The sequence below is a fragment of the Scyliorhinus torazame genome, chromosome 6 (assembly GCF_047496885.1).
Source record: "Scyliorhinus torazame isolate Kashiwa2021f chromosome 6, sScyTor2.1, whole genome shotgun sequence".
In the NCBI taxonomy this organism is placed as follows: domain Eukaryota; kingdom Metazoa; phylum Chordata; class Chondrichthyes; order Carcharhiniformes; family Scyliorhinidae; genus Scyliorhinus; species Scyliorhinus torazame.
Genome location: NC_092712.1, coordinates 239707540 through 239732039, shown reverse-complemented (window position 1 = coordinate 239732039; position 24500 = coordinate 239707540). Strand labels below are relative to the sequence as shown.

At 45.2% G+C, this 24500-nt stretch overlaps 1 protein-coding gene and 1 pseudogene across 2 annotated transcripts in view; one reads left to right on the top strand and one right to left on the bottom strand.

Moving 5' to 3' along the window:
- The window catches only part of fbxl7 (F-box and leucine-rich repeat protein 7), a 683637-nt gene that overhangs the window by 526281 nt on the left and 132856 nt on the right, over positions 1 to 24500 (bottom strand). The window lies entirely within an intron of this gene.
- LOC140425790 (small nuclear ribonucleoprotein E pseudogene) lies at positions 9512 to 9782 on the top strand (annotated as a pseudogene).

Genomic DNA, 24500 nt, shown 5'->3' with positions numbered 1-24500 from the left:
ACATGAGAAGTCTTTGGCAGGTAGGATCAAGGATAACCCTAAAGCTTTCTATAGATATGTCAGGAATAAAAGAATGACTAGGGTAAGAGTAGGGCCAGTCAAGGACAGTAGTGGGAAGTTGTGCTTGGAGTCCGATGAGATAGGAGAGGTGCTAAATGAATATTTTTCGTCAGTATTCACACAGGAAAAAGACAATGTTGTCGAGGAGAATACTGAGATTCAGGCTACTAGACTAGAAGGGCTTGAGGTTCATAAGGAGGAGGTGTTAACAATTCTGGAAAGTGTGAAAATAGATAAGTTCCCTGGGCCGGATGGGATTTATCCTAGGATTCTCTGGGAAGCTAGGGAGGAGATTGCTGAGCCTTTGGCTTTGATCTTTCAGTCATCTTTGTCAACAGGAATAGTGCCAGAAGACTGTAGGATAGCAAATGTTGTCCCCTTGTTCAAGAAGGGGAGTAGAGACAACCCCGGTAACTACAGACCAGTGAGCCTTACTTCTGTTGTGGGCAAAATCTTGGAAAGGTTTATAAGAGATGGGGTGTATAATCATCTGGAAAGGAATAGTCAACACGGTTTTGCGAAGGGTAGGTTGTGCCTCACAAACCTTATTGAGTTCTTTGAGAAGGTGACCAAACAGGTGGATGAGGGTAAAGCAGTTGATGTGGTGTATATGGATTTCAGTAAAGCGTTTGATAAGTTTCCCCATGGTAGGCTACGGCAGAAAATACGGATGCATGGGATTCAGGGAAATTTAGCAGTTTGGATCAGAAATTGGCTAGCTGGAAGAAGACAAAGGTTGGTGGTTGATGGGAAGTGTTCAGACTGGAGTCCAGTTACTAGTGGTGTACCACAAGGATCTGTTTTGGGGCCACTGCTGTTTGTCATTTTTATAAATGACCTGGAGGAGGGCGTAGAAGGATGGGTGAGTAAATTTGCAGATGACACTAAAGTCGGTGGAGTTGTGGACAGTGCGGAAGGATGTTACAAGTTACAGAGGGACATAGATAAGCTGCAGCGCTGGGCTGAAAGGTGGCAAATGGAGTTTAATGTAGAAAAAAGTGTGAGGTGATTCATTTTGGAAGGAATAACAGGAAGACAGAGTACTGGGCTAATGGTAAGATTCTTGGCAGTGTGGATGAGCAGAGAGATCTCGGTGTCCATGTACATAGATCCCTGAAAGTTGCCACTCAGGTTGAGAGGGCTGATAAGAAGGCGTACGGTGTGTTAGCTTTTATTGGTAGAGGGATTGAGTTTCGGAGCCATGAGGTCATGTTGCAGCTGTACAAAACTCTGGTGCGGCCGCATTTGGAGTATTGCGTGCAATTCTGGTCGCCGCATTATAGGAAGGATATGGAAGCATTGGAAAGGGTGAAGAGGAGATTTACCAGAATGTTGCCTGGTATGGAGGGAAGATCTTATGAGGAAAGGCTGAGGGACTTGAGGCTGTTTTCGTTAGAGAGAAGGTTAAGAGGTGACTTAATTGAGGCATACAAGATGATCAGAGGATTGGATAGGGTGGACAGTGAGAGCCTTTTTCCTCGGATGGTGATGTCTAGCACGAGGGGACATAGCTCTAAATTGAGGGGAGATATATATAGGACAGATGTCAGAGGTAGGTTCTTTACTCAGAGAGTAGTAAGGGTGTGGAATGCCCTGCCTGCAACAGTAGTGGACTCGCCAACACTAAGGGTATTCAAATGGTCATTGGATAGACATATGGACGATAAGCGAGTAGTGTAGGTGGGCTTTAGAGTGGTTTCACAGGTCGGCGCAACATCGAGGGCCGAGGGGCCTGTACTGCGCTGTAATGTTCTATGTTTTATGTTCTAAGTGCCCTTAGGCCTGGTCCACGTTTGTGTGGAGCAGTATGAAATGGCACCTGGTCCAGTCCTGCTGGCGAGCTATTAGTTCCCAGGCCCCGGAGAATCACTTTAGCTTATTTAAATATGCTGATCTAGAACCAGTGAGGGCGAGAGCCAGATTGCGACATCTTGCAATGTTTGGATGAATCTCGTCGAGGTGTCACGAGCAGCAAGAATCTCACGAGAAGCCTCTCACGAGATTCATCGGCTCCATCGTGCCACCAGGTTGGGCACAACAAAGGCCATTAAATGGCGCCAATGTTTAAAAGTGATGATTCACAGAGATCATGATGGTGGTTTTGTGGGTAGGGAGTAAATATATGCTGGTATGACCAGAGAATCCCGCCGCCAGTGAACGGCCAAAGAATTCCGGCCATTATTTAGTCAAGATCATGCAATTGTATGACAGCCTGGATGGACCAAAACATACAGACATACGAACATATGAAATTGGAGCTAACATAAAACATTTGACCCCCTCAAGCTGGCTCCGCCATTCATTAAAATCATGGCTGATCTGTTATGGGTTCCACATTCCCATCTACCCCGATAACCTTTGATTCCCATAGTGCGTTCAGGGAGGTCAGGGATTGTTTGGAGGGCCTCAGACATCAGGACGCCTCTTGCACTACAATGGGGAATTCCGGTGAGTGGAGCTCCCCACTGTACAAAACGAGGCTATATGCGGCCTCGGCCATCTGTTCCCTGTTCAGGCCCCTTATTCAATGCGAGTCGCGATGAATAGTCATATGTTTTTCGGCACTGCGAGCGCCGGGAAACATGTGGCTAAACGTGCTTGCGAGGGACTTTTCTGCCTTTTGGGAAAATCGGGCCCATAGCCTCCCAAATGGAGAATCCAGCCCTTGGAGTCAATACCTCCTTCAAACTACTCCACCAATTAGACTGCAAGCTTGCATCCTTCACTTCTCAAATACTAATTTAAAAGAACAAAAATTCGAAGGTGAATGCATTAATAAATGTCAAGGTTAATCTTAGAAGGGCCCAGGAATGACAATTGGTCATCACATTCTCCTCTCACCACTGAAAACATTGGTCAAAATTTGCCCAAAATATTCCTAGGTGTGGTCTCCAGCAGGAAATAAGGTGCAATTCCCACTGGGTGGTTCAGAGCGATTCAGATCACAATCCACACTTAGAAATGTTTTTGGAGGGGGGAGAGAGTTTTACACCTGCACGGAGAGGGTTGGGCCTAAATAGGCCCCTATCCGGTCCCACGCCTTGGCAGTGCCAGGAGGCAGTGCCTGCCCTGCCATGTCCGTAACCATCTCCGGATTCCAATGGCCTCCAAGCCCCTTGGTGTGACCATCACATCTGGTCTCTGGTGGTGGAGGCCAGTGATGATTCCCGCTAGCCTCAGCTGTGCCGGTGAGGGCGGGGTAATCCCGGAAGCCGGGAGAATCTGGCTTTAAACCGACAAAGCATATTTAAATGCTTACTTAAATATGCTAATATGGTTCATGCCCAGCAAGGGCGAAAATTGGATTGTCAGCTGCAGTGGGCCGTGAGCACCTCGCTCTGTTTGGTGCCTGGCGTGAACACCATTTAGGGGCCCTCTCGCTATTCTCCTGGCACAGCGGGACGGGATTTATACCGGGCACAATGCTGGTAGAAAATCACCCCCATCAGCTCTGCTATCCTAGATGTAGGAAAATTAAAGGCATAGATTTTGCTCCAAGTGAATTGGCACAAAAAGTGAGTCAGGATGGTCCTCCTGTTCCATTATCTTAGATTGGGGCTGTTGGCCTGGATTCCAAGGAAAATTCCTGACAGATTAAAAGGAACCTGTTGCTGCTGTAGAGGAGGCTGTAGTATTCCAGCAGAAGTGCACTCACAAACATCAGGTAGGGGATTAAAAACAACAGGGTTGTGGTGATGGGAGACTTCAACTTCCCCAATATTGACTGGGACTCACTTAGTGCCAGCGGCTTAGACGGGGCGGGGTTTGTAAGGAGCATCCAGGAGGGCTTCTTGAAACAATATGTAGACAGTCCAACTAGGGAAGGGGCGGTACTGGACCTGGTATTGGGGAATGAGCCCGGCCAGGTGGTAGATGTTTCAGTAGGGGAGCATTTCGGTAACAGTGACCACAATTCAGTAAGTTTTAAAGTACTGGTGGACAAGGATAAGAGTGGTCCTAGGATGAATGTGCTAAATTGGGGGAAGGCTAATTATAACAATATTAGGTGGGAACTGAAGAACATAGATTGGGGGCGGATGTTTGAGGGCAAGTCAACATCTGACATGTGGGAGGCTTTCAAGTGGCAGTTGAAAGGAATACAGGACCGGCATGTTCCTGTGAGGAAGAAGGATAAATACGGCAATTTTCGAGAACCTTGGATGACGAGTGATATTGTAGGCCTCGTCAAAAAGAAAAAGGAGGCATTTGTCAGGACTAAAAGGCTGGGAACAGACGAAGCCTGCGTGGAATATAAGGAAAGCAGGAAGGAACTTAAGCAAGGAGTCAGGAGGGCTAGAAGGGGTCACGAAAAGTCATTGGCAAATAGGGTTAAGGAAAATCCCAAGGCTTTTTACACATACATAAAAAGCAAGAGGGTAGCCAGGGAAAGGGTTGGCCCACTGAAGGATAGGCAAGGGAATCTATGTGTGGAGCCAGAGGAAATGGGCGAGGTACTAAATGAATACTTTGCATCAGTATTCACCAAAGAGAAGGAATTGGTAGATGTTGAGTCTGGAGAAGGGGGTGTAGATAGCCTGGGTCACATTGTGATTCAAAAAGACGAGGTGTTGGGTGTCTTAAAAAATATTAAGGTAGATAAGTCCCCAGGGCCTGATGGAATCTACTCCAGAATATTGAAGGAGGCTGGAGAGGAAATTGCTGAGGCCTTGACAGAAATCTTTGGATCCTCGCTGTCTTGAGGGGATGTCCCGGAGGTCTGGAGAATAGCCAATGTTGTTCCTCTGTTTAAGAAGGGTAGCAAGGAATATCCAGGGAACTACAGGCCGGTGAGCCTTACTTCAGTGGTAGGGAAATTACTGGAGAGAATTCTTCGAGACAGGATCTACTCCCATTTGGAAGCAAATGGACGTATTAGTGAGAGGCAGCACGGTTTTGTGAAGGGGAGGTCGTGTCTCACTAACTTGATAGAGTTTTTCGAGGAGGTCACTAAGATGATTGATGCAGGTAGAGCAGTGGATGTTGTCTATATGGACTTCAGTAGGGCCTTTGACAAGGTCCCTCATGGTAGACTAGTACAAAAGGTGAAGTCACACGGGATCAGGGGTGAGCTGGCAAGGTGGATACAGAACTGGCTAGGCCATAGAAGGCAGAGAGTAGCAATGGAAGGATGCTTTTCTCATTGGAGGGCTGTGACCAGTGGTGTTCCACAGGGATCAGTGCTGGGACCTTTGCTCTTTGTAGTATATATAAATGATTTGGAGGAAAATGTAACTGGTCTGATTAGTAAGTTTGCAGACGACACAAAGGTTGGTGGAATTGCGGATAGCGATGAGGACTGTCGGAGGATACAGCAGGATTTAGATTGTTTGGAGACTTGGGCGGAGAGATGGCAGATGGAGTTTAATCCGGACAAATGTGAGGTAATGCATTTTGGAAGGTTTAATGCAGGTAGGGAATATACAGTGAATGGTAGAACCCTCAAGAGTATTGAAAGTCAAAGAGATCTAGGAGTACAGGTCCACAGGTCATTGAAAGGGGCAACACAGGTGGAGAAGGTAGTCAAGAAGGCATACGGCATGCTTGCCTTCATTGGCCGGGGCATTGAGTATAAGAATTGGCAAGTCATGTTGCAGCAGTATAGGACCTTAGTTAGGCCACACTTGGAGTATAGTGCTCAATTCTGGTCGCCACACTACCAGAAGGATGTGGAGGCTTTAGAGAGGGTGCAGAAGAGAATGTTGCCTGGTATGGAGGGCATTAGCTATGAGGAGCGGTTGAATAAACTGGGCTTGGAGGGCCGAAGGGCCTGTTCCTGTGCTGTACATTTCTTTGTTCGGGCTTACGCCCTTAAGGGGTAAAGATCTGGGACCAAACCAGAGGAAGAGCCATCCACCCTTGCCCTCTCCCTCCAAAACTATCCTGTGAGGAATTGCCACTGCTGCCATATGATCTATTTATTGCCCCATACCTACTCTGGCAGTTTCTGAGGTCAGCAGGAGGTAGCGAAATCGGTCAGACCCTGGGCACCATCTCCCCAAAATCCTTCTACACAGAAGCTGTAAGGGAGAAAGATTTTTGATGCTGCTGACAGGGGCAGGGATGTTTCAGTATGCCTTCTTTTTAGCCTGTCTCCTTTCAATTCCCACAACTATGCTGTGCAATGTTGTGTGTTACAGAGAAGGAAAATCCAGCTCTTCGGATAGAAAAACAAATGAATGATGGACAGATCAAAGAGAGTGCTGCACTTTTCTTTCTGGTGAGCAGTTTGGCGTCTCTTCTGAAAAGAAACAGTGGCATTACTTGTTATAATCCAGTGTTTTATAAAAAAATCCTCAAGAGCTTTAAACAGTTATGAAATTAAATTTTAAAGATGCAGTGGAATTTTTATGAGCCATTACATAAAAATAATAGCCAAGGGCTCCCCTAATGGATCCATTAGTATATGCATTATGTGGTGTGGCACTGAGCCACATAGACTAAGCAAGGTCCAAGGTTCCATCTCTGGTCTATGCTGAGTTAGCTGATCGGAGCCAAAGAGAACGTCATTATCCCGCAAATAGGTAGACAGAAAATCAGTGGCAGTTCACGTTTCCCTACACCCGATAATACACATACCTATGTCAAATGAGTACCAGAAAGAAAATGGCTGTGATGTGAGATGTGGCTGAATGGGCCAAGACACTCATTGGATGTAGACAGAATGGCTAATTGGATGCCAATCAGCAGTGTGAAAATCACCCTTGATTAAGTGACTCATTTTCAGAAGTGCTGAAAATTAAAGTAGGACGATGAATGTGGTGGGGAGGAGAAAAAACAGATACCAGAAATTGGATACCTAATAGAGGTCTACAAGATTATGAGATGCATGGATGAAGTGACATGGTTAGAATGGATGGGCAGGCACTCTTTCCCAGGGTGGAGGGGGGGTCAGTCACCAGGAGGCATAGGTTTAAGATCCATGCGGCAAAGTTTAGAGGAGATGTGCGAGGCAGGTTTTTTTTTTTTTTTTTTTTTTTACACAGAGGGTGGTGAGTTCCTAGAACACGTTGCCAGGGGAGGTTGTGGAAGCAGATACATTAGCGGCGTTCAAAAGGCATCTTGACAAATACATAGATAGGATGGATATAGAGGGATACGGCACAAGGAAGTGCTGAGGGTTTTGGCCAAGGGTGGTACCATGACCGTTACAGGCTTGGAGGGCCGAATGGCCTGTTCCTGTGCTGTATTGTTCTTTGTTGCTGATGCAACAAATTCCATCCTTCACTAATTTTTTTAATTAGTTAGTAACAAGAGCCAAGACCCAAATGTAAAAGCAGCAATTTGGTGTCAGCAGGAATCAATGAGAACAAGACAAAGAACAACGAACAAAGAAAAGTACAGCACATGAACAGGCCCTTCGGCCCTCCAAGCCCGTGCCGACCATGCTGCCCGACTAAACTACAATCTTCCACACTTCCTGGGTCCGTATCCCTTTATTCCCATCCTATTCATGTATTTGTCAAGGTGCCCCTTAAATGTCACTATCGTCCCTGCTTCGACCACCTCCTCCAATAGCGAGTTCCAGGCACCCACTACCCTCTGTGTAAAAAAACTTGCCTCGTACATCTACTCTAAACCTTGCCCCTCGCACCTTAAACCTATGCCCCCTAGTAATTGACCCCTCTACCATGGGGAAAAGCCTCTGACTATCCACTCTGCCTATGCCCCTCATAATTTTGTAGACCTCTATGAGGTCGCCCCTCAACCTCCGTCGTTCCAGTGAGAACAAACCGAGTTTATTCAACCGCTCCTCATAGCTAATGCCCTCCAGACCAGGCAACATTCTGGTAAATCTCTTCTGCACCCTCTCTAAAGCCTCCACATCCTTCTGGTAGTGTGGCGACCAGAATTGAACTCTATAAGACTGAGAGAAAACAATGCTAGAGATCCACAGAAAAAAGCCAGGAGCCAGTAAGTGACTGGATGAATAAGTCTGAGAGGAAATGGTGTTCTTTTCCACTTTTCTGTCGGAGCTTGATACAACTGAGTGGCTTACTAGGTCATTTCAGAGGGCAATTAAGAGTCAACCACATTGCCACATTTATTAATTAATCCCACTAACTGCCATGGTGGCACGGACCCGTGTCTCCACAGCATTAACATGGGACACTGGATTATTAATCCAATTACACTAGACTATTCATTGTGGAGTGCAAGATTGTTGACCTACAGGCACAATTAGCCATGTGGGAATATGATGTACCAGCAATAACAAACATGGCTAAAAAATGGTGAGAGCTGGGTGCCTTATACTCAAGGATAAAAATAGTTTAGAAAAGATAAGGAAGGAAAGATGTTAGGAAAGATATATTAGTGGACAGCACGGTGGCGCAGTGGTTAACACTGCAGCCTCACAGTGCCAGGTTCCCAGGTTCGATCCCGGCTCTGGGTCACTGTCTGTGTGGAGTTCACACATCCTCCCCGTGTTTGCGTGGGTTTCGCCCCCACAACCCAAAGATGTGTAGGATAGGTGGATTGGCCACGCTAAATTGCCCCTTAATTGGAAAAAATGAATTGGGTACTCTAAAAAAAATTTTAAAAGAAAGACATATTAGTGTTGGAAAAAGTGGGGATACTTGAAGGGGCAAGGAAAGAATTGATTTATGTGAGATCATGCTACTGTGCACCTCCAAATAGTGAGAGAAAGAGCGAGAGAGAGCAGAAAATCTGCAGGAAGATGTGCAGTAGCTTCAGAGTTATGATATTGGGAGATGTTAATTCCTCAAATATTAGAGTAATACAGCACAGAAACAGGCCTTTCACCCACCATGTCTATGCCGACCATAAAATACCAATCTATACTAATCCTATTTACTAGAACTTGGTCCGTTGCCTGCTATTCAAGTGCTCGTCCAGATGCTTCTGACATGTTTTGCATATACCTGCCTCCACCACCTTCTCAGGCAGTATGTTCCATATTTCCACCACTCTCTAAATGAAATGTTTGCTCAGGTCCCGTCGAAACACTTACTCCGCATCTTAAAGCTATGCCCTCTGGCCTTAGACACCTCTGCCATGAGGAAAAGATTCTTACAACCTACCCTATCTATGTCTCATAATTTTGTATACCTCTATCAGGTATCCCCTCAACCTCCTCTGCTCCAGGGAAAACAAACGCAGCCTATCCAGTCTCTCCTCATAGCTGAAACCTTTCATCCCAGGCAATATCCTGATGAATCTCCTCTGTTATATACATTAACGACTTGGATGCGAGTGTAGTAGATATAATTAGTAAGTTTGCAACACTGTCCCCAAAATGCTCACCTACTGACTCTTCGACCACTTGCCTGCCCACATTTCCAAGTGTTAAGTGTAGTACTGCCCCGTCCCTGGTAGGACTCTCTATATTCTGGCACAAAAAGCTCTCCTGGAGGTTTGCTCACTGCCAGCCACAGGGGGTGGAGTCGGCGAACTGGCATACCGCTGGCAGGCTCAGAAAGTGCAGGAAGTCATGGTGCAGCCCATCAATCTTATTTTCAGATACCTTCAAAATCGATCCAGGATCCAAGTATGGTTATATGAACAAGTCAACATGAGGATAGAAGGTTGTATAATTGGCTTTGATGAATACATGAACCTTGTTTTGGGTGATGCAGAGGAAATTCACATGAAATCAAAATCAAGAAAACCATTGGGCCGTGTTATGCTGAAAGGGGACAACATCACCTTACAACAGAGCGTCCACAGTTAAGAATGGATTCACTGGAACTTGATTGTCTATGCACTATAGCAAACTGTTGTCTTAATAGCATTTTGGATATCGGCTTTTGGAAAACAGATTAAGTTGTGATGTGTTTTCGTACCTAGCCACAGTAATAATTTTCTGAAATAAAAATCTTATAACCAGCGAAACAAAAGTTCTCCTGGATGCACTTTAAAAATTCCATCCCGTCTAATCCTTTCACACTGGACGATTCCAGTCAATACTGCAGAAGTTAAAGGAGAGATTGAAAAGGTTGGGGTTATTTTCCTTGGAAAAAAGAAGGTTGAGGGGTGACATAATTGAGGTGGACAAAATTATGAGGGGAAGAGATAGAGTGGACAGGATGAAATTGTTTCCCTTGGTGGAGAATTATAGAACCAGGGGCCATAGATTCAAGATAAGTGGCAGAAGGTACAGAGGTAACATGAGGAAGAACCTTTTTTACGCAGAGTGTCTGAAATTCGTTGCCCGAGTTGGTGGTGGAGGCAGAGACCCTAAACCTTAAATGTTGTAAGATACAGGGCTATGGACCGGGTGCAGGATGGTTGGATTAGAATGGGTAGCTGGTTGTCTTCAGGCAGACATGGACAAGATGGACTGAATTTGCCAACTTCTGTGCTCTAACTTTTCTATGATTCTGACATTTCTGTGTGATTTGCCTACATATCTGCTGCTCAATCTCCCTCTGACTGTTGGGAAGCCTGTAGTATAATCCCAGTAAGTGATCACCCTTTTTTTATTTCTAAGATCCACCCATATGGCCTCATTTGAAGAGCCTTCTAAGACATCCTCCCACATTACTGCAGTGATGATCTCTTTTATCAATAATGGGATGACCCCTCCTCCCATGCATCCCCCCTATCCTGCCTGAAATTTCTATACCCTGGAATGCTGAGTTGCCAGTCTTGCCCTTCTTTCAACCTAGTCTCAATGATTGCAACAATACCATAATTCTATGGGCTGTTCAATGCACAAAGTTCATCTGCCCCTTACCAGACAGGCTCCTTACATTAAAATAGACACAATTTGGCGATCCAATTCTCCCATGTGCCTTTTCATGTCCATGACTTCGCGCCCTGTTGGATTGACCTGGTTTTCCTTTCGTATTTATATAAACAATATAACAGGCTACAAAGCAAAGCCGAGTAAAATCTCTGGCAACAAAGCACCCATTCCCAATGAACTGAATGCATTCAACGCTCGTTTTGAGCCGGAAGCCAACGAACCACTGTCAACTGTCCCAACAGCCTAGGACACCCCATACCTACTGTCATAATATACACATCAGTATATGATGGTGCAGAGACACACACTGACTGACACACTGCAAGACCAATCAACACACACAACACAGCAGCTAATCACCAGTTAGGGCACGGTCACTATAAAGACAGAGGGCACTAGTTTTCCCGCTCATTCGGAATGCAGCCTCTGAGACAGACAGAGCCCGCAGTCAGTAGCACAAACATCCACCATGTGCTAGCAGTATAGGCTGGTCAGGTTAGGCATAGGTCTTCAGACAATTTAACAATCAACCCACAGTGCAAGTATGTTTAACAGCTCTTAGTTAAATAAAATAGAGTTGTACTATTACAAGTGTTGGTAGCCTGTCTATGTTACTGCTAAGGTAAACGCAGTCTCCACAGATCCAGAGTACCCAACACATCATGGTACCAGGATGTGATGTTAGAGTTTAATAGACCAACCTTCAAGTGATCTGCCTTTAACCAGCAATCAGCCATCTGGTAGTATGGACTGCGTCCGCCCTCCCCTGCCGCTCCGCATCACCGACAACCTCGGTGCAAACTGGAAAATCTTTAAACAACGATTCCAGCTATACCTTGAAGCTACAGACCTGGAATCTGCCTCAGACGCCAGGAAGATTGCTCTCTTCCTTTCCACAGCCAGGGACCATACCATCCATATCTTCAACTCTCTCACTTTCATTGAAGGTGAAGACAAGTCCAAGTTCAAGACAGTCCTGCTCAAATGCGACAGTCACTGTGACATCGAGTTAAATGAAAGTTGAGCGCTAAGTCTTTCAACAGCGTCTGCAGGGTAAGGATGAACCTTATCAATCTTTCCTCACCCACCTTCGCATCCTCGCGCAGTCCTGTAATTACGGGTCCACCTCCGACTCGATGATCCGTGACCAGATTGTTCTCGGTGTGCAAACGGACCCCCTACGCCAGCAGCTCCTCAAGGTTAAACAGCTCACCCTTGCGATAGCCATCGAGACCTGCGTTGTGCATGAACATGCCACTAACCGATACTCGCACATTCAAGCGGCTGAAACGGCGCGTCAAGGTCCCCACGAGGCAGAGCCATTAAACAACTCCAGGGCCTAAGCCTGGATGAGGGCGGCCATTTCACGTGCTCCCGCGCACTGACCGAGGGGACGGCAAGGCCGAAGACCGCACGGCGCAGGCACGCACTACATACGACCGCACCATGCATGCGCGGTGGCGTACCGAACGTTCTGAAGTCACGACGTGTGGCAACTGTGGCTCCGCCCACTTAAAGCGGCAATGTCCTGCAAAATCCCGATGCTGTCTCCAATGTGGCAAGCTTGGCCACTATGAAGGTCTGCTCAACCTACTACCTCTAGTCGCTCCAACCAGCCACGCAAGGGCAGCACGGTAGCATTGTGGATAGCACAAATGCTTCACAGCTCCAGGGTCCCAGGTTCAATTCCGGCTTGGGTCACTGTCTGTGCGGAGTCTGCACATCCTCCCCGTGTGTGCGTGGGTTTCCTCCGGGTGCTCCGGTTTTCTCCCACAGTCCAAAGATGTGCGGCTTAGGTGGAATGGCATGCTAAATTGCCCATAGTGTCCAAAATTGCCCTTAGTGTTGGGTGGGGTTACTGGGTTATGGGTTATGGGGATAGGGTGGAGGCGTGGACCTTGGGTAGGGTGCTCTTTCCAAGAGCCGGTGCAGACTCAATGGGCCGAATGGTCTCCTTCTGCACTGTAGATTCTATGATGTCCGAACCATCCAGCCACTGGTCACCGATTCCGACTCTGACTTGATTCCGGACCTTGATACCGAGGACCCTAAAGCACCATTTCGGGTGGGCATCATCACCAAACACAAGATGCTCCAGAAGACAAAAGCCAAGTCTCTCCCAATATTCAGCATTGATCCGGACGACGAGTGGTGTGCCACCCTCACGGTCAACCGATCCCGCATCCGATTCCGCCTGGACACCGGCGGTTCAGCCAACCTCTGACCTTGAAAGCCTCCATGTCAAGCCTACCATCCTGCCATCCGCCTGCCAGCTTCTGGACTATAATGGTAATGCCATTGCTGCCAGTGGCTCTTGTCAGCTTGAAGTGTCGCACCGGTCATTAAAGGCTAACCTGCCATTCGAAATACTGGTATCCAAAAAACAGAGGGGTGGCTATATTAGTGGGGAAGCGGGTAATCCACCATGTGCTAGCAGTATAGGCTGGTCAGGTTAGGCATAGGTCTTCAGTCAATCTAACATAGTGTCGACCCACAGTGCAAGTATGTTTAACAGCTCTTAGTTAAATAAATAGAGTTGTACTATTACAAGTGTTGATAGCCTGTCTCTGTTACTGCTAAGGTAAACACAGTCTCCACAGATCCAGAGTACCCAACACATCACCTACCATCACAGCCTCAGAATTTAGATCGGCCTTCTTGAAGGTGTACCCACGGAAAGCAACGGTCACTGACAGAGTCCCCTGTCGTTCACTCAGATCCTGCGCAGACTAATTGACGGATGTGACTGCAGACATCTTAAACCTCTCCCTACACCGTTCCAAGGTTCCCATCTGCTTCAAGAGTACCAATATCATACCAGTGCCAAAGAAGAACCAGGCAAAGTGCCTCAACGACTACCGACCTGTGGCCCTGGCATCTATTATTATGAAGGGCTTCAAGAGGTTAGTCATGAGACACATCAGGTCCAAGTTGCAAGATTGCCTTGATCCACTGCAATTTCCCTACCACCACAACTGGTCCACAGCAGATGCTATATCCCTGGCCCTACACTCAACCCTGGAACATCTCGACAACAAGGACTCTTACATCAGACTCCCTATTCATTGACTACAGCTCCGCCTTCAACATCATAATCCCAACCAAGCTCATATCCAAATTTCAAAAGTTAGGACTTGGCTCTTCCTTCTGCAACTGGGTTCTCGACGTCCTGACCCATAGACCATAGTCAGTAAGGATAAACAATGACACCTCCTCCACAATAGTCCTCAATACCGGGATCCCACAAGGCTGCATGCTTAGCCCCCTACTATACGCCTTATACACACACAAATGTGTGGCAAAATTCAGCTCCAACTCCATTTACAAGATTGCTAATGACACAACAACCATAGCGGGTCGGATCACAAGCATTGATGAGTCAGAGTACAGGAGGGAGATAGAGTACCTAGTGGCATTTTGCAATGACAACAACCTCTCCCTTAATGTCAGCAAAACTAAGCTGGCCTTCAGCTTCAGGAAGTGAAGTTTTGTACACGTCTCTGTCTGCATTAATGGTGCCGAGGAGGAGATGGGTAACAACTTCAAATTCCCAGGTGTAAACATCACCAACAATCTGTCTTGGTCTTCCCATTTTGACACTACGACCAAGAAAGCACAACAGCACCTATACTTCCTCAAGAAAATAAGGAAATTTCACATGTCCACATTGACTCTTACCAATTTTCATATATGCACTATAGAACGCATCCTATCTGGCTGCATCGCAGCCTGGTATGGCAACTGCTCAGCCCAAGACGGTAAGAAACTAGAGAGAGGCATGAACACAGCTCAGTCCATCATGCAAACTTGCCTCCCATCCACTGACTCGGTCTATACCCACTGACTCTGTCTACACCTCCCGCTGCCCTGGGAAAGGCAGCATATTCAAAGACCCCTCCCACCTGGGCTATTCTCTCTTCCATTGGGCAGAAGATACAAAAGCCCGAGAACATGCACCAACAAATTTAAAAACAGCTTCTTCCCCGTGTTACCAGACTCCTGAATGGACCTCTTAGAGGCTGAACAGGTCGCTCTATGCATCTTCTCTACAGTTGTAGCACTATATTCCGTATGCTTCACCCAATGTCTATGCCTATGTATTTACATTGTATATTTATTGTATGTCCAAGTTTTTCAATAATGGAGCGATCTGCCTGGATTGCACGCAGAATACTTTTCACTGTAACTCAATACACGTGACAATATATCTAAATATTTGATTGAACCTCACTCTCAACTATACATCACACTATGTCCCATAGCCCTGCCAAATTAGTTTAAAACCTCCAACAGCATGAGCAAACGCCCCAGCAAGGATATTGGACCTTTTTCTGTTAAGGTGCAACCCATCCAGCTTGTACTGGTTCCACCTACTCCAGAAACTGTCCCAATGATCCGAATTGACAAGGGACAAAGAGGGCGATATACGCTTAGAGACACAGGAGAAGGCTAGAAAGTTCAATTAATATTTTGATTCAGAGTTTACTAAGGTTGGGGACACTGACAAAATATTGGTAGAAATGGAGATACTGGAGTTAATGGATGTAGTGAAAATTGATAGGAAAGAGGCACCCGAATGGCTGGCTATACAGAGGATGGATAATTCAACTGGATACTATAAAAACTCCATTCAATCTCCCTTGCTCCAAGCGGAACAAACCCAGCTTCCCCAGCGTAACCCTGTCACTGAAATCTGTAAACTTTGGAATTATACTGGCCAAAGTTCCTCTCAAGGACCCTCGCAAACTTATTCAAATGTGGTGACCAGAACTAGATGGAATATTCTAGTTGTAGAGTCTGGTTTTAAATCCCAGGTTACGAAAAGTAGGTGGGGTGGAGCAGGTGGCAGGGTCTACCGTTACCATCCAATATTCTCTATATACAAGTGAAATGTCAAAAGATTGGAAAGCGGTATATGCGGCACCTTTATTCAAGAAAGGATATAAAGACAGTCCTCGCAACCCCAGATCAGATAGTTTAACAAAGGGAGGTAACAGTTTTAAAAACAATCAGCAGAAAGAAATCAACACACACTTGGAGAGGTACAAGTTAATTAAGGAGAACCTGCAAAGATTTGTAAAAGCCAGATCATGCTTGACATATTTAATTGAGTTTTTTTAATGAACAGAGAAAGCTGATGAAGGGAATGCAATGGATGTTGCTACATATATTTTCAGAAAGTGTTTGACAAAGTACCACACAAAAGTCTAGTTGAGAAAACTGCGGGTCATGGAATAAAGGGTTAAGTTCCAGCCTGGATAAAAAACATTTGCTTAAGAACAGAAAAGTTCTGGTAAATGGTAATTTTCAGACTTGGGGGCAATAGACACTGCTATTCCCCAAGCATCAGTGCTAGGATGGCTGTGTGACTTGAATCTTGGAATATAGACATTTAAAAATTTGGCAATTACACTAAATTTGAAGGTGTGGCAGTGAGGATGATACCAATTGAATGTCACAGACCTAGGCCAACAGAATGGGCAGGCAAGTGACAGATGAAATTGAATACAGAGACATGTAAAGGCAATCATTTTGGCAGAATGGATAGGGAGAAGCAATATAGACTAAATGGCACAGTTCAAAAGAGAGTACAGGGACAGAGTGGTTCATGTGCACAAATCTTTGAAAGTGACATGACATACTGGGAGACTAATTAAAAAAGCATATGTAGCTTCATATATAGAACCATTGAGTAAAAAAAGCAGGGAAGGCATGTTAAACCTTTATAAAGCTCTAGTTAGGTCACCTCACTTAAGACGTCTGTGATGGTCCTGAAGAGGAGATCTGCCTGATTGACAGATTTGCCGGTTGACAGATTTTAGTTACAAGGTTATGTTGGAAAAGTTCAGTTTCTTCTCCCTGGATCAAAGAAGATTGATTGGAGATTTGATAGAGATGTACCAGATTGTGGCAGTTTTAGGTGGGGTAGACAAAGAAAAGCTGTTCCCATTAACTAGGGTACAAGTACTCAGGGACACAGATTTATGGTTTTGGGCAGGAAATTCAAGTGAGAAATAATGACCTGGAACACACAACCTACAAGGGCAATGCAAGCAGAGACGATCAATACTTTCAAAAGGAAATGAAATGGGCACTTGAGGGAAATAAACTTGCAGAGCTACAGGGGTGGAGCAAGGACTGACTGGATTGATCTGCAGAGTCTGCATAGATTCAATTGTCCAAATGATCTCCTTCTGTGCCCTAAAAGCTCTATGACATCATCAATGGAAATCACTACGAAAACAGATTGGAATTCTATAATCATTTTCAGCTTCTCCCAATGTTACAGTAAAATAGACACTTTTAAACAATGTTTTCCATAAATTGTAATAGAGGCAACTATAACATGTTAAATAAAATTATGCCACTTATAATTCTTTATAATACCCTCACTGTAGTTCAAATTTATGATATTCAACATCTATGATATTATTTTTTTTTAAGTATCAATGCAAAATACAACTTGTAAGTTCTTGAAAGCAAAGCAATTGAAAGTCCTCACATAATTAGAGGATTATAGTACCAAGCGTTGAACTGTAATTATAAACTGCCTGTAGTTCTCCTGTAGGATCACAGTTGTGTTAAACAAATTCTTGTCAAAAAATCAGAAACACATTGACATCACCCACTTACGTTTTAAAAAGGAGAATTTCCCAAATTCTCCCCTTCCTGGATGATTCACCTTATTATAGAATCATAGAGTGACATTTTACAGGCGGCCATTTAGTCCATCATTCCTCTGCCTGTGTCTTTGGTAGAGTTATCTAGTTAATCCCATCCTCCTGCTCTTTTGCCATAGCCCTGTGTTCATCTGTTACAATTGAATCTGCTTCCACTCCACTTTCAGGAACAACGCAGTGTATATAAAAAACAAATTCTCACCTTACTTTTAGCAATCATTCTATTCCTTAATCTATTTTCTTCTTTTTAAATAAGTTTAGAGTATCCAGTTTTGTTTTTCCAATTAAGAGGCAATTTTGCATGGCCAATCCACCTGCCCTGCACATCTTTTGGGTTGTGGGGGTGAGACCCAAGCAAACACGGGGAGAATGTGCAAACGCCACACGGACTACTTAATTTATTTTTATTTCGCTTATCAAGGTTAGGTGGATTGGCCATGATAAATTGCCCTTAGTGTCCAAAATTGCCCTTAGTGGTGGGTGGGGTTACTGGGTTATGGGAATAGGGTGGAGGTGTTGACCTTGGGCGGGGTGCTCTTTCCAAGAGCCGGTGCAGACTCGATGGGCTGAATGGCCTCCTTCTGCACTGTAAATTCTATGATGATCTATGAAAAACCATTCATAATTTTGAACACCTCTATCATATCCTGTTAACCTTCTTTGCTCTAAGAAGAACACAAGCAGCTCATTGTCCCCTCATAAGCTGAAGTCCCTCATCCCAGATATCAATATAGTGGGAAGGGAGGTAGGAGGATGCAAATGGATCATGACCCATTTGTATCCCATTAACGGGCTAGACACCGGATTCTTCACGCCTCCATCATGCACCAGCCCTCTTGGCCAGAGTTCACATAGGCGTGGATTGTTCAAGAATTTGCCAGCGCAGCCCTGATGCAATGAACCTCGCGGTGGGCGAAGGGGATAAGTATTTAAGGCAGGTGCCCCAAAGTCCATCGGAGGACCCCCCTCTCCCCCACAATGCAAATCATGCCCATCTTACCCCCATCGCATCCCGCCACCAGACCGTCCCCTTCAGAGACCCCCAGTTACCTGCAATGTTTATAAACACCTGGGAGTTAAGTACTTTCACTTCCTCTTTTTCTCAGCAGAAAGCACTTAAATGCTTTTGATGTGGTTAGGAGTGGTCAATCACAGCTAGATGTTTATAAACATTGCAGTTTGGTTCACTGCAGGCTACTTGAGATCCATTCAAGCATGAAGGGAAATGAAAATAATTAATCCAGACATCTGGCTGTCTGGAAGTTGTCAATGATAGGTGACTAATAGCTGTTTCTCTTTGAAGTGAATAGAGGCCTTGCAGATCAAAGGATTAGAGGGGTTTTAAAGCATTGTGCTGTAGTTTCGGCTTTCTATGAAGCAGCAGCTGCTCCTTTCTAGACATTTGTCTGAGGCAGCAGGTGTAAGGGACATGCCAGTGATAGTTCAGTGATTTTCTTTACTGTTTCTGCCTGGATTTGCTCTTTAGCTTCCAGGCAGGGATGACATATTGGGGAGGGGGGGGGGGGGAGGAGAAAGGGTGGAGAATGACCCTACATGTGGGGCAGGGGGGGAGAGCAAGATTTGAGTTGTAGGGAGGAGGGGGAAGGGGGGGTCTCAGCAGTCAGACATAGTTGTAGGGCCGCCATTGTGAGCAGGCCACCCAAAAGCGGGATTCATGACGGTACCTTTGCAATCCGCTCCATGCATAAAGTTTGTGTTGTTGGGGAGAGTAAATCGCTTGTGGGTGTCGCTCCTCCCGCCAGCGAGAACCACAGTGATTCAGCTCCGGCAGCAGAACATAGTCTCCCAAACGGGGAATTCAGCCAGTATCCTTTCTACACCCTCTCCAAGGATTTCACATCCATTCTGAAGTGTGTCGTCCACAACTGAACACAATATGTCAACCAGGGCCTAAAAATGATTTATAAAGATTTAGCCTAACTTTGTTAATTAAACAATAGAATATAAAGGCAAGAAAGTCGAGGGTCCTCTATGATTTTTAATAACCTTCTCAGCTAATGTTCTTTACAGAAGGAAGTCTGCCGTCCTACCTAGTCCAGCCTACATATGACTCCAGATCGTCACCAACGTCGTTAACTCTTAACTGCTCTCTGAAATGGCTTAGTAAGCCATTAAGTTTAAAGACAAATAGGGTTGGCAAACAAATGCAAGTGATGCCTGCAACCCATGAAAAAAATGTTAAAGGCTTGCAGTCACCTTCAAAGATTTGTGAACATACACCTTGGTGTCTCAGTTCCTGCAGCACCATTAAAATTATATCAATTAGATCATATTGCCTCCCTTCATTCCTCCTATTAAAATACATCATTTCACACTTCTCTATATTAAATTTAATCTGCCACTTTGCAAGTCTATATCCTCCTGAACACTGCTGCTAACTGAGTTTTATATCATACGCAAACTTGAAGATTGTATTGCCAGTTCAAATCATTCACGTCAAAAATGGCAGTGGTCCCAACAAAGGACTACTTTCATGCCAAAGAGCATAAGCAGCATGAAACAGATGGTTAAGCAATCACACAAAAGGATCAGATTTAAGTTCTGCAATCCTGACACATCCAGTCATGAACAGCGGTGGACAATTAAACTCACTGGAAAAGGAGGCTCCACACATATTTCTATCCTCAAATGATAGGTATTCCAGAACAGCAGTGCTAAAGACAAGGCTGATGTATTTGCAGCCATCTTTATCCAGAAGTGCCGAGTGGATGATCTAACTCAGTCTCCTCCAGAGGACCCCAGCATCATAGATATCAGTCTTCAGCTAATTCAATCCAATTCATGTAATATTATGAAATGGCTGAAGACACTTGATACTGCAAAGGCCACGGTTCCTGACAATATTCCAGCATTAGGGCTGAAGAATTGTGCTCCAGAACTAGCCGTGTCCCAAGCTAACTTGTTTCAGTACAGCTACAACACTGGCATCTGCCCGGGAATGTAGAAAATTGCACAGGTGTCTCCTATACATAAAGAGCAGGACAAATCCGAACTAACCAATTAACACCATCAGTCTATCCTTGATCATTAGCAAAGTGATGGAAGGTGTCATTGAGGGTGCTATCAAGTAACACTTACTCAGGTATGACCTGCTCATTGACGCTCAGTTTGCATTCTGCCAAGGTCACTCAGCACCACACCACATTACAGCCTTAGTCCAAACATGGACAAAAGAGCTGAACTTAAAGATGAGGTGAGAATGACTTCCCTTAATATCAAGGCAATATTTGACCAAGTGTGACATCAAGGAACCTGAACAAAACTGAAGTCAATGGGAATTAGGGGGATAACTCTCCACTGCTGGGTCATTCCTAACACAAAGGACGATGGTTATGGTGGTTGGAGGTTAATCATCTCAGACCCAAGATATCACTGCAGGAGTTCCTCAGGGTGGTATGCTATGTCTAACTATCTTCAGCTGCTTCATTAATGACATTCCCTCCATCATAAGGTCAGAAGTGGAGATGTTCACTGATGACTGCACAATGTTCAGCACCACTGATGATTCCTCAGATGCTGAAGCAGTTCATGTCCAAAGGCAGTGAGACATGGACAACATTCAGGCATGGGCTGGTAAGTGACCAGCATCATTCATGCCATACAAGTGCCAGGCTATGACTATCTCCAACAAGAGAGAATTTAATCATCTCCACTTGACATTTAATGGCATTACCGTCCCTGAATTCCCCCCGCTATCAACATCCCGGGGCTTACCATTGACCAGAAACTGAACTGAACTTGCCATATAAATACTGTGGCAACAAGAGAGGGTCAGAGACTAAGAATTCTGCAGAGAGTAACACAGTTCCTGACACCCTAAAGCCTGTCCACCAGCTACAAGGCACAATGCAGGAATGTGTTAGCACATTTCCCACTTGCCTGGATGGATGCAGCTCCAACAACACTCAAGACATTTGACACCATCCAAAACCAAACAGCCCACTTGATTGGCATCCCATCCAGCACCTTCAGCATTTATTCCCCCTCCACCAATGCACAGTGGCAGCAGTGGCAGCAGTGTGTACAATCTGTAAGATGCACTGCAGGAAATCATCATTGCTCCCTCGACAGTATCTTCCAAACCCACGACTTCTATCAGCTGGAAGGACAAGGGCAGCAGATGCCTGGGAACATTATCACCTACAAGATACCCCTCCAAGCCACATGCTCATTTGGAACTATATTGTCGTTCCTTCACTTTGACTGGGTCAAATTCTGAAATTCCCTTCCTAGCAGTACGGTGGATGTATCTACAATATATGGACTCCAATGGTTCAAAAAGGTAGCTCACCATCAATTTCTGAAGGACAATTATCGAAGGTCAATAAATGCTGGCCTAGTCATGACGCACACATTGTGAAAATAAAATTTAAACCCTAGAGAAGACCACTTTAGTCTGAAAAAAAAATGACCTTTCACCAGAAATTGCTGATTTCTATGCCGTAGTCAAATTTGTATCCATCGCTTTAATTTTGCTGAGAAGATTATTATGTGGTACTTTGTCAAACACCTTTTGAAAATCCATGGGCTGAGACTTTCTTTGAGTCCTGACCCCACACTGCCTTAGAAAGAGCCACGGACTTTTGTGCATTTTCCTGTAAATTAGCAGGAAGACTTGTTTGTTGTCGAATTAGGGGAGGTGGACACCTGGAAGAGATGTGGCTGGGCCATAGTATGTGTTTTCCCATTGTCCCCACAGATGCTCCTGGATGACTTGACAATTTACATACAATAGTGTTCCAGTGTTACTCACTTGCATCTCCTTGTGACAGAATGGGTTTCTCCTCATACCATTTCATGGAATTACATTTTTACAGCCAAGAAGTCTGCAAGCCCATTGTGCACTAGGCTTCAGCAGTTATTGGACAACGTAGAATCCCTACACTGCAGAAAGAGGCCATTCGGCCCATCAAGTCTGCATCGACCGTATGAAAGAGCACCCCATCTAGGCACATGCCCCACCCTATCCCGTCAACCAGGAACCCCACATAACCTTTTGGACAATTTAGCATGGCCAGTCCACCTAACCTGTAAATATTTGGACTGTGGGGGGAAACCGGAGCACCTGGAGGAAACCCACGCGGACATCAGGAGAATGGACAAACTCCACACAGACAGTCACCCAAGGCTGGAATTGAATCCGGGTCCCTGACGCTGTGAGGCAGCAGTGCTAATCATTGTGCTACCATGCCGCCCCGTAAGAAATATCTCTGCATTTTAATGTCTTCTCAATGAAATGTTCTGAATGGTCCTTCATATCTTAATATCCTGAGCAGTCAAGTAGGGTAACTTCCAGCCTTGTGTAGTTCCACATATTGGCATAAATGAAGAGGTCACCTGACCTCTCTACTTCATTTTGTCTCAACAGAGATTGCCCATTGAGTTTTTAATGATGTCCATTTTCCATAGAACCATGAATATAGCTTTGTGGGCATGACACAGTAGACAAGTGCCTCTCTGAGCCTTCCAAGTGTTTATGGGCCCACATCAAGACTGGCTGGAGTCCCTCCTGCATTGCAATAAAGAAGCACATTGCCAGCGAGGAAAACCTTTTGCCTGAATGTTGTCGAGGAGAATACGGAGACTCAGGCTACTAGACTAGAAGGGCTTGAGGTTCATAAGGAGGAGGTGTTAGCAATTCTGGAAAGTGTGAAAATAGATAAGTCTGCTGGGCCGGATGGGATTTATCCTAGGATTCTCTGGGAAGCTAGGGAGGAGATTGCTGAGCCTTTGGCTTTGCTCTATAAGTCATCTTTGTCCACAGGAATAGTGCCAGAAGGCTGGAGGATAGAAAATGTTGTCCCCTTGTTCAAGAAGGGAAGTAGAGACAACCCCGGTAACTATAGACCAGTGAGCCTTACTTCTGTTGTGGGCAAAATCTTGGAAAGGTTTATAAGAGATAGGATGTATAATCATCTGGAAAAGAATAATTTGATTAGAGATAATCAACACGGTTTTGTGAAGGGTAGGTCGTGCCTCACAAACCTTATTGAGTTCTTTGAGAAGGTGACCAAGCAGGTGGATGAGGGTAAAGCAGTTGATGTGGTGTATATGGATTTCAGTAAAGCGTGTAATAAGGTTCCCCGTGGTAGGCTACTGCAGAAAATAGGGAGGCATGGAATTCAGGCTGATTTAGCAGTTTGGATCAGAGATTGGCTAGCTGGAAGAAGACAAAGGGTGGTGGTTGATGGGAAATGTTCAGACTGGAGTCCAGTTACTAGTGGTGTACCACAAGGATCTGTTTTGGGGCCACTGCTGTTTGTCATTTTTATAAATGACCTGGAGGAGGGCGTAGAAGGATGGGTGAGTAAATTTGCAGATGACACTAAAGTCGGTGGAATTGTGGACAGTGCGGAAGGATGTTACAAGTTACAGAAGGACATAGATAAGCTGCAGCGCTTGGCTGAAATGTGGCAAATGGAGTTTAATGTAGAAAAGTGTGAGGTGATTCATTTTGGAAGGAATAACAGGAAGACAGAGTACTGGGCTAATGGTAAGATTCTTGGCAGTGTGGATGAGCAGAGAGATCTCGGTGTCCATGTACATAGATCCCTGAAAGTTGCCACCCAGGTTGGGAGGGTTGTTAAGAAGGCATACGGTGTGTTAGCTTTCATTGGTAGAGGGATTGAGTTTCGGAGCCATGAGGTCATGTTGCAGCTGTACAAAACTCTGGTGCGGCCACATTTGGAGTATTGCGTGCAATTCTGGTCGCCGCATTATTGGAAGGATGTGGAAGCATTGGAAAGGGTGAAGAGGAGATTTACCAGAATGTTGCCTGGTATGGAGGGAAGATCTTATGAGGAAAGGCTGAGGGACTTGGGGCTGTTTTTGTTAGAGAGAAGAAGGTTAAGAGGTGACTTAATTGAGGCATACAAGATGATCAGAGGATTGGATAGGGTGGACAGTGAGAGCCTTTTTCCTAGGATGGTGATGTCTAGCATGAGGGGACATTGCTTTAAATTGAGGGGCGATAGATATAAGACAGATGTCAGAGGTAGGTTCTTTATTCAGAGAGTAGTAAGGGCGTGGAA